At 35.3% G+C, this 12186-nt stretch overlaps 1 long non-coding RNA gene across 1 annotated transcript in view; it reads left to right on the forward strand.

The window, feature by feature from the left end:
* Window positions 1-6565: 6565 nt before the first annotated feature.
* Window positions 6566-12186, forward strand: part of LOC140501758 (uncharacterized) — a 117905-nt gene continuing 112284 nt past the window's right edge. Inside the window, exon 1 of the long non-coding RNA XR_011966344.1 lies at window positions 6566-7041. This is a non-coding gene — a long non-coding RNA (uncharacterized lncRNA). The remainder of the gene's footprint in view (window positions 7042-12186) is intronic.

Raw genomic sequence — 12186 nt, forward strand, 5'->3', positions numbered from 1 at the left:
CCTTCAGTCCTCTACAGCCACTGCCTCCCCTCTCCAAAATCAGGCCTTTGTTGATTGATTGAGATTAGAAATAAGAGAAATCAATTCAGCAGGATTTTTTCTTTTGTTTTTGAGAACACACTGTAGCCTTAGTAACGTGGTAGATGCTATAAAATATATTCTATGGACAAAATTTGCCTTACTCTGAAAATATTCCTGGACACACTTTATTTTCTTTGATTTTTGTTTCATTTTGGTGGGAGTAGGCAGGAATATGGGATATGTGCATCATGATAAACACAGGCAGATTGTGGAAAGCCTTATTTGAGTGACAGGCAGAAGAAAATAAACTTTACTTGGTAAATGGTTGCTAAATATTTTTTGAGCAGAGAAGTGAAATATCATTCTGGAAGTAGTGCAAAGGTTGGTATAGAGATGGAGAATGATGTGGAAGCATAAAGATCTGTAATCAGGACAATATAACAATGATTTGATGAAGGGGGACAGGAGGAGAGGAGTAGAAAGATGGAATCTGCTAAACTTGGTAAATGATTCTATATGAGAGACATAAGAGGGGGAAAATGCTCAAATTAATTTGAAGGTTGTAACATTATCAGCAATTATGTCATTGACAAAAACAGTATTATCAGAAAGAACAACACCTACAGGGGAAAAAAATAATGAATTAGCTTTGCGACATTCATGTGTTTTGAGCTTCTAGTGAGACAACCAGGTGTCATCTACATGGAAACAATAGAGCCATGGAAATGGATTCTTATTTATTCATTAAAGGAAAAATGTTAGTAATCATTTGTTAAGTACCTTATATATGTCAGGCATTGTAATGAGAGATTTACAAATATTATCTAATTTTATCACCACAATAACCCTGGGAGGCAGATGCTGTTATTATTCACATTTAACAGTTGAGGAAAAAGCAGCGGAGGTTAAGTGACTTGACCAGAGTCACGCATCCAGTAAGTATCTGAGTTCAGATATAATCTTAGGTCTTCCTGACTCCAGGCTCAGCACTCCATATACTACGATATCTTATCGTGTTCATCCTTAGTTGCCGAAGAAGACCACACCATCAGAGAAATGATGACATGATTTGAACTTGACTTTGTTTTGAGTGAGGGAGGGCTGACTGTGATATCTAGCTATTTCCTAGAGAAAGAATATAAACAAGAAGTGAAAGGTGTATACCCTTGGGGAACAATAAAACTACGAAATTAGGAAGAGGCTAAGGAAGCAGTACTAATTCACACTGAAAAAATGTGACCTTGTAAATTATAAAGCAAAGCAAATTAATGAAGATTAATAAATTCTGGGAGTCAACAGAGAAATTTATCTTCTGTTACTTGTTCAACAGCTTTTAAACAAACTTTTATTTTTGAAAAAATTGAACTATTGATTGAAATTGAGTGTTTTCAAATTATTGTTACAGCCTTATATTCTTTCTCTTTTATGTCTAGAGATCTTTGTTATTCAAGGCTAGCTATAGCTCTGCTAAAGAAAAAAAACTAATGCCCTGCATTTACCTCAAATTCACCCCACCATGCATTCATTTAATTAGGTGCTAAGATAACATTAAGCACATGTATGACCAGAAAAGTGGATGGGTCAGTCATGTAGTAAAATTACTGACAACAGATGACTAGCCCTAGCATCTCCCAAATAACAAAGAACCAAGAGAAAGTCTTTGTCATCTCAAATGACTAGCATCCATGTTTTGACCTCTATTTGTAGGTTTACTTTAGGATCTTGTCCTGAACCCGATTATTTTCTATCTCAACATTTCTCTTATCTTGAAGATCAAATCAGCTCTCATAGTTTCACTGTTTATCTCCATGTGAAATGTGTGTGTGTGTCGAGCCTGAGTCTTGCTTCTAAGATCTAGTCATCTCTAAAGAATGGTTTATTACATACTTCTATGTGGAATACTGTCTTAGTCAATATATCTATAACTCAAGGTATCTGCTCCCTATCCTCCAAATCCTGCTGTTTTCCTAACTTTGCTATATGTTGAGAGAAATGTCATTCTTGTAGTAGTCCAAGTTCACCACCTCAGAGTCATCCTCATCTATTACTCTCCCTCATCCCATACATATTCAGTCAGTTACCAAATCCCATGGATTCTACCAGGAGAACATTTCTCACATCTATCCCATTCTCTCTACTAAAACCACATCCACTCTAATTGACATCTTTATCATCTCTTCCCTGAACTATTATAGTAGGTATCCTGGTATCCCTTCCTCAGTTTTCTTCTCTTTCTTAAATATATCTTCCACAGAGCTGTCAAAGTTATATTCCTAATTCATACCTCTGACCATGTCACTAAATCGTTTAAGGAACTCCAAGGGATCCCTGTCACCTCTAACATCCAATAGAAACTCTTCTGTTCAATAGCTACAATTTTTCCTTCACAATTTGTTTTCAGGCTACCATTCCAGGATATTTATATAGTATTATCCTCTGCAGTGCTAGGCTCCAGATGAACTGGTTTACTTGCTATCTTCCATATGTAAGATTCCATCTTCCATGCCTTATCCTTCAAATGAGCTATTGCCTTATATCTGCACTAGTGTCTTGGCTTACCTTCAGTTCCCAGAATTCCTGAGCTCCCTCCAAGGCTCAGCTGAAGTGCCACCTCTTTCAAGAGGCCATTAATGACTCTATCTTTTATTATCAGTCCACTTCCCATCCTCAACTATCTATTTTTATATATCTGTATTTATTTATCTGTGTACATATTGCCTTCCCAGTACAATGTACATGCCTTCAGAGCAGGGACTGCTTTGTTTTTCTTTTGTATTCTCAACGCCTAGAACAGAGGCTGATACACGGTAGGTGCTTAATAAATGCTTTTTGATAAATAAAACACTGGAATCTCTGCTATAAAGAGGCTTTGACTGGGGTAGGGGGAGCACTGGCTCTTGATTCACATCCTGACATGCTTACTGTGTGCCTTAGACAAGTCACTGACCTCCATCAGTTTGGTTTCTTCATCTGTCAAATGAGAGAATTTGATTGAATCATCTCCAGGCATCTTCCAACTTAAGATCTTTGATCTTACGGCCAAACCAGATTCATGGTATGACGGAAAGGTCACCGGGCTTGGAGTCAGCAGAGACCTGGTTTCAAATTTCAATTCTGACACTTATTAATTGATTGAACTTAGCCAAATAACTTCACTTCTCTAAAAGCTGTTTGTCCTTTATAAAATAGAGATAATAATAAGGGTAGAATTTATCTCTCAGAGGTATTGTAAGGATCAAATTAAATAATAGAGATAAAGCTATTTTTAATCTTACAATGTTCAGTAAAGAGAAAGCTATTGTTAATAGAACATAGCAGTTAGTTACTGAACAATTATACAATGTCTGGCTCCATAATCTATCACTTCTCTTCTAGCTCTAACAGTTTATGACACTAAGAAATTATATTTAAATATATGCTTTATACCAAGTTGACTATGGACAACACTGGATTTTGAGAAATTAAGTCATCTAAATAAATTCATATTATGGTCAATATTCAGTTCATTCAGTGGTATTGGATGGAGATATAGATATAGATGAACAGATAGATGCTAAGGTATATAGACAGATATAGCTTTCTATGTATGTATATACATACATATATATGTGTATAACACACATGCTATATATATATATTTACAGAGAAAGAGAGAGACAGAGAGAGAGACAGAGAGAGAGAGAATGAATCAGAGTAGAATGTAACCCACAATAATAATATTAATCATAGTATCCAGGAATTGAAATTTGCAAAATGTTTTATAAATAATATCTCATTTTTATCTTCATAACAATCCTGGGAGGTAGGTGCTATTAGTATCATCATCCCCATTTTACAGAGAAGAAAACTGAGACTGAGAGAAGCTAGTTGACTTTTCCAAGGTCCCACAGTTATTTCTGCTACCAGATTCTAATTCAGGTCTTGTTGGTTCCAGGTATTGCGTATTGTCTATTGTGCCCCCTAGTTATTTTTATTATTTTATAGCTTGTTAGCCTGATCTGAAGACATATCGTGAATGGGCTATTCTGAGTTTTCCACCAGTAGGGATCAAAAGCCTTAGCGAATTGAATATATCCTGGTCAATGATACCAGAGAAAAGAATCTATTCTTAGTTTACCTAATTATTTAGTTTAATTTGGAGCTGGAAGGGAGCTCAGAGGTCATTAATGCATCTTTATTTTAAGAATGAGGAAAATGAGACCTGGGGAGATAAACAATTCTTTCTGCACCATGACACCAGCAGTGAATATCAGAGACAGGATTTGAATCCAAGCCTCATTCCAGAGTCAGTGCCCTTTCTGCTATACTGTGTAGTGTTTCCTTAACAAGTACTTCTCTGTGTCAGGCATTATTCTAGGTGCTAAAGATAAGTAAAAGCAAAAATGAAATAAGCAAAAATGGCCCCTGGCCCATAAAGAGGGTATATCTACTGGCAAAGGAGTTGAGGACAACAGAACAAAGCTGTGTGTTCGTCCTTCATTACCAAAGAAGACCAAGCCATCAGAGAAATGATGACATGACTTGCACTTGACTTTGCTTTGAGTGAGGAAGGGCTGTGCAGGTTTCTCTCACTTCTCCTCCAGAGCCTTCTGAATCCAGTGACCAGATATTCATCAGGATGACTGGAGATGACCCAGGATGAGGCAGTTGGGGTTAAGTGACTTGCCCGAGGTCACACAACTAGTGAGTGTCAAGTGTCTGAGGTGAGATTTGAACTCAGGTCCTCCTGACTCCTGCACTGGTGCTCTATCTACTGTACCACCTAGCTGCCCCAACGGAACAAAGATACAAACAAAACAACAAAGTAACAGGCATGAAAATCTTTAAATGGAAAAGTAATTTGGGGGAGTGGTTAGCAACAGCTGACATCAGGAAAGGCTTCCTTTAAGAGGTGGTACTTAAAACGGGTGAATAGAGCTAGAGATTCCCCCAAAAGGGAATGAGGGTAGAGTGGAAAGCTGTGCATGGTGTGCAGCAAATTGGTCAATTTTCCTGGAATATTGAGTCAGTGAAAGAGAGTCACATCATCTGAATCTGAATCTGGAACAATAGGTGAAGAACAGATTATTGAGGGTTTGAAATTCCAACAGGAACATTTTGTATTTTATCTCATGTCAGAGGGAACTCTGGAGATTTCTGAGCAAGCTACATAGCTCAAATTACATGCTAAAATGGATCATAGCTGACTTGCCATTAGTGAATTTCAACTGTCTTCAACAAGCCAATGATTGCACGCACTGATGTGTACCTGACTGTATACAGTGTTCACCAAGAGTTCCTCTTCCTCACACTGAGACAGCCCAAAGCAAGAATGTGCAATTGAAATTCTAGTACTTGTCTGAATGTAAGCTAGATCATAATTTTCTGCCAGGGGTGGAAAGTGGTACAGTTTTTAAATGTTTGTGTATCACTCTGGAATGCTCCCTTTTATCTTAGATAATTGAGATGAGAATGTCAGATACATCATTGAGTTTTACCTTGATCTCATAAGACTTGTGATTTTGTCACTGAGCATTGAATGAAACATTTTAGCCTGGATAATTTCCTTCAGTTGAGGCTTATTAGCTAAGTGGTAAGGGATAGCAGTAACTTTAATGCGATGATCAATTATTTGGTCCAAAGAAGTTTCTTTTTTTTTAAAAGTAATAATATGTAATCTGTACCTATGTCTTCATCTGATAAGACTATCCTCCTTTCTGTCAAATTAAAAAAGAATTTATTTACCTCTTCTCTTTATGGTAGGATGCAAAATGGAGCTGATGGAAATCTATGTGTGCACTGATCTTTCAGGTGGAATTTTGGGAGCACATCCATTCTATTCGTGTGACTTACACATACACACCTAGTGGAAAATTATACACTCAGAAAAAGCTTTTCTTTCTTTCTTTTTCTTTTTTTCCCCTTTGCTTTTCTTAAATTACTGAGGTGAGAAAATAACCCAAATGGGTGTCATTTCTGCCTCTTTATCCTTAAAAGCTACTTTGAGGGAAAAAAACAAAACTAGAAGGAATTTCTTCTTTCATTTCTTCCCTCTCCCCTCCCCAATATGAGCAGAAGAGGAAAATGACCTGAAGGTATGCAATACTTATATGTTGTCAGATATTCGTCATATTTATGTGCTTTGCTGGCTTCTCGGCCCATGGTGATTTAATGCTACATTAAAGTAGAACCTAGGAGGACATCATAAACAGTTCTTGTTTAAAGGGCATTGTGAAGGAGAGCCTTTAATCTGATTGATGAAATAAATGGAAAGTAATCTACCCTCTATTCAACAGCTTGTTGATGATATGAAAGAATTCCTACTCAAGCAAGCAAGTCTTTAAAGAGAAAGACCTCTTTCATCCTGTCAGCCTCTCATTTTTAGAAAAAGTTAAGTTTTTCATCATGGTTCAGGGGAGTTCTTGTAAAACGTTCATTGAAAATTTAAGAGCAATTACAGTGTCAGACAGCTAGAAAAATTGCTTTTACTGAGTGAGAGTTCTCTGACAGATGCATTGTGGGAGAATTGATTCTTTCTAAGGGATAAGTGAATTGTCATTGTTAGTCTCTTCTCATGACATCTAGCTAGATGTCATCTGCTCTGTAACAGAAGATTTGAATCAGACAACTGTACTCAACACTAGACAGTGCCTAGATTAGATCAGCAAAGAAATAAGGTTTTACTCTGCATGGCATCAAATGAGCTTTTAAAGATTGCAGATGAGCAGGTTTTATTTTTTTTTTGGGGGGGGGGGTGGTAAGAAAAACCAAAAACAAAGCTTTACAGCAACTTCAGAAAGCCTGGATGTTTAACCTGTAAGGAAGTCTGTCAAATCCTTGTGGAAATCATATAGAGAAAAGATCAATAGGATATCTACTGGCTCCATTAGCTTGATGTAAAAAGGGAGAGAGGGGACTCAGCTCTTCCACAAGAGAAGCTACATTATTCCAGGGATTATGTGGGATCAGTTCACTTTGCAGAAAAGAAGAAGAGAATGAAGATTCTTGGTGGGCCAGGACTGGAGAGAAAGGGCTTGTCAGGTAATCTAACTGATGATGAGAGGAGCTTATTGACTGGGAGGTGTCTCTAATTAGATGTTCATTAGCATAAGGGAAGGTGGTAGTTTTAATCCCGAGTTAGAGGCTGGAGAACTGAGAGTCAGAAAATAAACTGTCATTTACTCTCCCTTGAACTAACTGAAATATACTCACTTTGGGTTTTTTTTTTGTTTCTTAAACTGAATTATTTTATATACTAGAAGAGGAGGGGGGAGGGGTTATGATGAAAAAAATAAACGTGGAAAATATGAGTTTTTAAAATAATGTTATATAAGTCTCCCATTTCTATAAATTTTTCAACTCCCATGTGGTTAGGAAGGGGAAAAAATGGTGTTTCTTGACTAAAGATTCTATTACAAAAATGAGAGATTACTAAGGCATTTTAAAATTATAAACCTTGAACTTCATTTAGTCAATTAGCTTTACAAGTATGACTGATTTCTAAATTAAAAATAGATGTACTTTTACTGCCTATTTTCTCTCAAAATTGACTTTTTAAAAAAATCATGGATATATTCAGGTCAGACAACTGATAGTAATTAACGTTCATTAGATATTACATAGATAATCTCAGTTATTTAAATTTTTACACATCAAAATATTTCTAACACCTTTTTTGTAGCTTACATTTTTATAAACTTATAATATATTTGTAGCTTGCATTTTGATTTTCATTGGTGAAACTTTGCATCCTAAAAACATGATCTTTTATATAAAGCCTGATGTCAGTAGTGTGTTTTTCATCTCATTTTTTAAATCTTCCATCATTACCAAAATAAACTGAAGATTATTCTCATTTCTTTAACTTGTTTAGCTCATCTTAAGCTTTTATGGGTCATCAAAACATTCTTGGGAACTGGTAGAAACACAAACTTTCAATCCAATATTTGGAAAAAAAGACTTTTTATCCCCAAACTAGTGACCTATGTTTCCACTTCTATTCCTACCTCCCCCTGGAAGCCTTTATCAATGTTTATATGAGTCCTTGGATTGATAATGATGCAGAGGCAAACTTAATTCCAGCCAAAGAAAATCAGTTAAAGCAACATACAAGTCTAAAAGTTTCATTCCTTTGGTTTTCATTTAAATACCCATTTGTATTTATTTCTTTTACTCAGGCTGCTGAACTACATTTAAAGAATTTACTAACAAATATTTCAGTAAGAATGCATTGCTATTCATTCTTCAATATATTGAATATACAAGAGCAGAATATTATCCAGTCAATATGAACTATAATTCAAAATGTTCTGTATAATCAATATAATAGAATTCATTCTCAAAGGATTTCCTTAATCACATACAATTCTTTAATTGTAAATTTAATTCGTAGATAATGGCTTTAAGTAGAATGCCATGAGTATGAAAACATTAAATCCTTCATGCATTTAAAAACAAATGTGTGAGGGGAATGATGTTTGTCTGCCTTCCACAGATATTATTTGTAAGATCACAGGACATTTTGAATTAGCACTATTTAGGAATCAATTTTATATATACTACTACATATTACATTAGCTAAATGACTTCAGTTCTTACAAATAAAAGCTTCCAACCCATATATGCACGCTTTATTTTTAGTCTAGTAAAATATAGCGAGACATTCAGAACCCACAAGTAAAGACTTTAAAGTTGTCTTTGGTCACATGACTTTATAGCTCTTTAAGTCATCAATGTGAAATATGGGACAGATGGTAAATGCTCAAGCAGAAACACGAACTTATCAGCAGATGAATGATTTAAAGTTACTCCTGAAGAGTTAAAAGGATAGGCTTTGGTGAGACAGTCAATGAATTATCTTCACATATCTTATAGAATATAATATTTGAGCCATTTTTCATATATCATGTCATACAATGTATCTATTTCATGGATCCTAAAATATATTTGTGACACAGAATAAGAAAATACATATATATCATATCAACATCCTGAGGGATACAATGTTACCACTACGTTTTTAAAAGTTCAAGAGGAAGAACTCTAGAATGTTGGGTGGATCCTTTCAAAAAGATGCTTAGAAAGACGGGTGAGAATCTTGCAAAGGATGAAAAGAAATGGAGTAGGAGCAGTGTGAATTTCTGGACCAGGCATCCCACACCGATGAGAACATAGATGCACTGAAGTTTCACAGTATCAAAATGGCATACACTGTGTGGCAACAGTCTAAGGGATCTTATTTACACTACACAGTTTCTGTTTGAAAAATACACATATCTAGTCATAATTTTGAACTTACAGATAACTGTTGATTGTCCTTTTAAATGCCTCAATTGACAGGATTCTTAAGGTCAGAATTTCTTTTGTAGCAAAAAATTCACAAATTATCATTTAAAATGGAGATATAAAAGAAACTACTTTGGAAAATAAATTTAAAATTCTGAAAATCATTTCTGAAAAAAAAGTTTATTGTAACTTCTTAGTCTTGAGTGTTAGGAGAAAATGGTAAAGTACCAGGTGACATTTTTCAACTGGAAGTCTAAAGATTTTGCTTGGTACAGTCTACACCAACTTCTCTGCTCTGTTAGACTCTCGTACAATTGCTAGAGATAATTTCCTTGATTAGTATGAAAATATTATAGAATCCTAAAGGCTCCTCTAGTGGGGGGAAAAGTGAAATTTATGGTTCAACTTTTATGGAGAGGCTTATGTTTATGAAGAGATAAAAATATATGTTGCAGAATATTTATGGTGGGAATGAATGGCCTTCCTGTGGCATTCAGCTGCCAAAGTTGAGCATGATAGAAGTCATCTGTGGTTGTGTTTGTGTAAGGCTGCCTTCTGTGGCAAAGTACATTATCTCCTGTCACTTTATGAACCATTCACTGGAGCAGACCTTTTCTTACTCAATATGTATATAAGAATTACTTTAATCTTTCTTCTCCATGAGAGAAGATAAATGTTATCTGCTGTATATACCTGATGAAACACTTATCTTTTTGATAATTAATGAACCTATTTTAAGTACATGCTATACTATCCATCTTTTGTGGTTCAGAAATGGATGACAGTGTGATTATGTCTTTGTAAGATAAGTAAATGTGTGTGCTCTTAGATCATCTAGCTTTTAAAATACCAGCAAAACAAAAAGAGGCAAATTATGACTAGTTCTTAATCTTAGCTTCAAATTTGGTGGCTCCTGATACTTCATTCAATATATAAATATTATCTCACATTTCATGTATTAAAGACTCTTCAGGAACCATTGTAAGTGGATGCACTAATATTTATATAGCTCCATGTGAAGGAAATGGATGACTGCATAGTAACTTATATCTGTGTTAAGGTCCATTACTGATTTAGACCATCTGCATGAGAAAAGCTGACACAAAAATGATTGAACTATTTCGTCCTTCTTATCAATATAGTCCTACATTAGAAACTTGGAAGTGTCAAGCTCTTTATGTACAGCACTGAATGGGAATGATCAAGAATTTCAGCTCTGTCTATTTTATCTGTACCTGTAATATCATTCTGAATCATGTTGCATGTGTGGGAATTACTTCAGTTTTTTTAACTGTTGAGAACTAAAATTAATACTTTATAAGAAAAAAAGTTGACTTGTCCCTAATGCAAAAAAAAAAAAAAAGATTTATTCAGGAGTGGAGAGAGGTGAAGAAAATCCAGTCACTTTTAGTGCAGGTAAAGACAGTTAAACTGATTGGTTGATTCTGAAATAAATTGAATTCAACAAACGTTTATTGAGTGCCCATGATGTGACAGGCACTGTGCTAACAGCTAGAGATAAAGAGTAAAAACTAAAATAGTCTTGCCTTTGGGGAGCTTATATTCTGTAAAGAATATGTAGCAATAGCCTAATAACATTTTGTATGCCTGAATTTTCTTTATGGATGTTTTTACCTTTTTTTCATAAGGTCAGATTTAATAATCTGAGTTGAATGCTTGCACTGTTTTCAATACAGATTTTGCATTCAGGCTGATTGGTGTGCATACATGTTTGGATCTGGAAGTAGAGATGGAGATCAGTGACCATAAACCAAATATTTCCAAATGCAGTGAGAGATGTGAGAAATGGGAGCAGGGGTCATAGAGAGACGAAATATAGTCCTTTCACAGTGCGCTCAGTTTGAACATTTTAAACTTCCAGAAAGATCTAGTTTTGGTTTAGTTCTAAGTCTGATAAACTTTCTGTTGTTATCTCATTTATTTTTATTACATAATGAAACAGAATTATAATACTTTGTAGTAGATACTACTTTTTGAACTTTACAGACAAGGAAATATTCTATGGAGACAATATCATTTTGTAATCCCATGAGTGGGGATTTTAAAAAAAAATGAAGATTATGGGTGACAAAATATTAAATGTGAAGGATATGAAGAAGGATATTTTCAAATGATATTTTTCAATATTATGTTCCTTATTTTCTCTAAAATCTTGGTAACAGATTCCTTGGTTGCTCTCCTATTTTGTTTCTGATCACATGCTGTCTGACATTTCTGATGAAAACCACATAACTATACTAAATCATTCCACCATTGAATCATCTTACCTGGGCCATCACTGCAGCTTGGTAATATTTTCATACATGTATCGAAATCACATTAGCAACTATCACAGTTTTTCTTCAAGTCCCTATCCTTAACCTTCATTGAGAATGTTCCAATGATTAATTATGAACTCCTTCAGTTTCCCTCTTCATTTCAAAATGTTATTTTATCTTCACTTTATTTTCCTCTCTTCCTTCACCTGTGCTTCTGAGCAATAAATGCCCTTCTTAGTTGTGATGTCTCATCTGTACTCAGTTCCATTCCCTCCTGTATTTTTCACTGTCCTATTCCAGCCAACATCCTCTTATTCTCTTAAATTGCCAACTGATGTCCATGCCTCAAGTCTCTCTCCACTTCAATAGCTGCTGAATTGATTTGCTTAAAGTAGTATTCTTTCCACAGTAGGGCAGCTAGGTGGTGCAGTGCATAGAGCACCAGTGCAGGAGTCAGGAGGATCTGAATTCAAATCTCATCTCAGACACTTGACACTCACTAGCTGTGTGACCTTGGGCAAGTCACTTAACCCCAATTGCCTCATCCTGGGTCATCTCCAGTCATTCTGATGAATATCTGGTTACTGGATTCAGATGGCTCTGGAGGAGAAGTGAGGCTGGT

This window comes from Notamacropus eugenii, chromosome 4, assembly GCF_028372415.1.
Source record: "Notamacropus eugenii isolate mMacEug1 chromosome 4, mMacEug1.pri_v2, whole genome shotgun sequence".
Lineage (NCBI taxonomy): Eukaryota > Metazoa > Chordata > Mammalia > Diprotodontia > Macropodidae > Notamacropus > Notamacropus eugenii.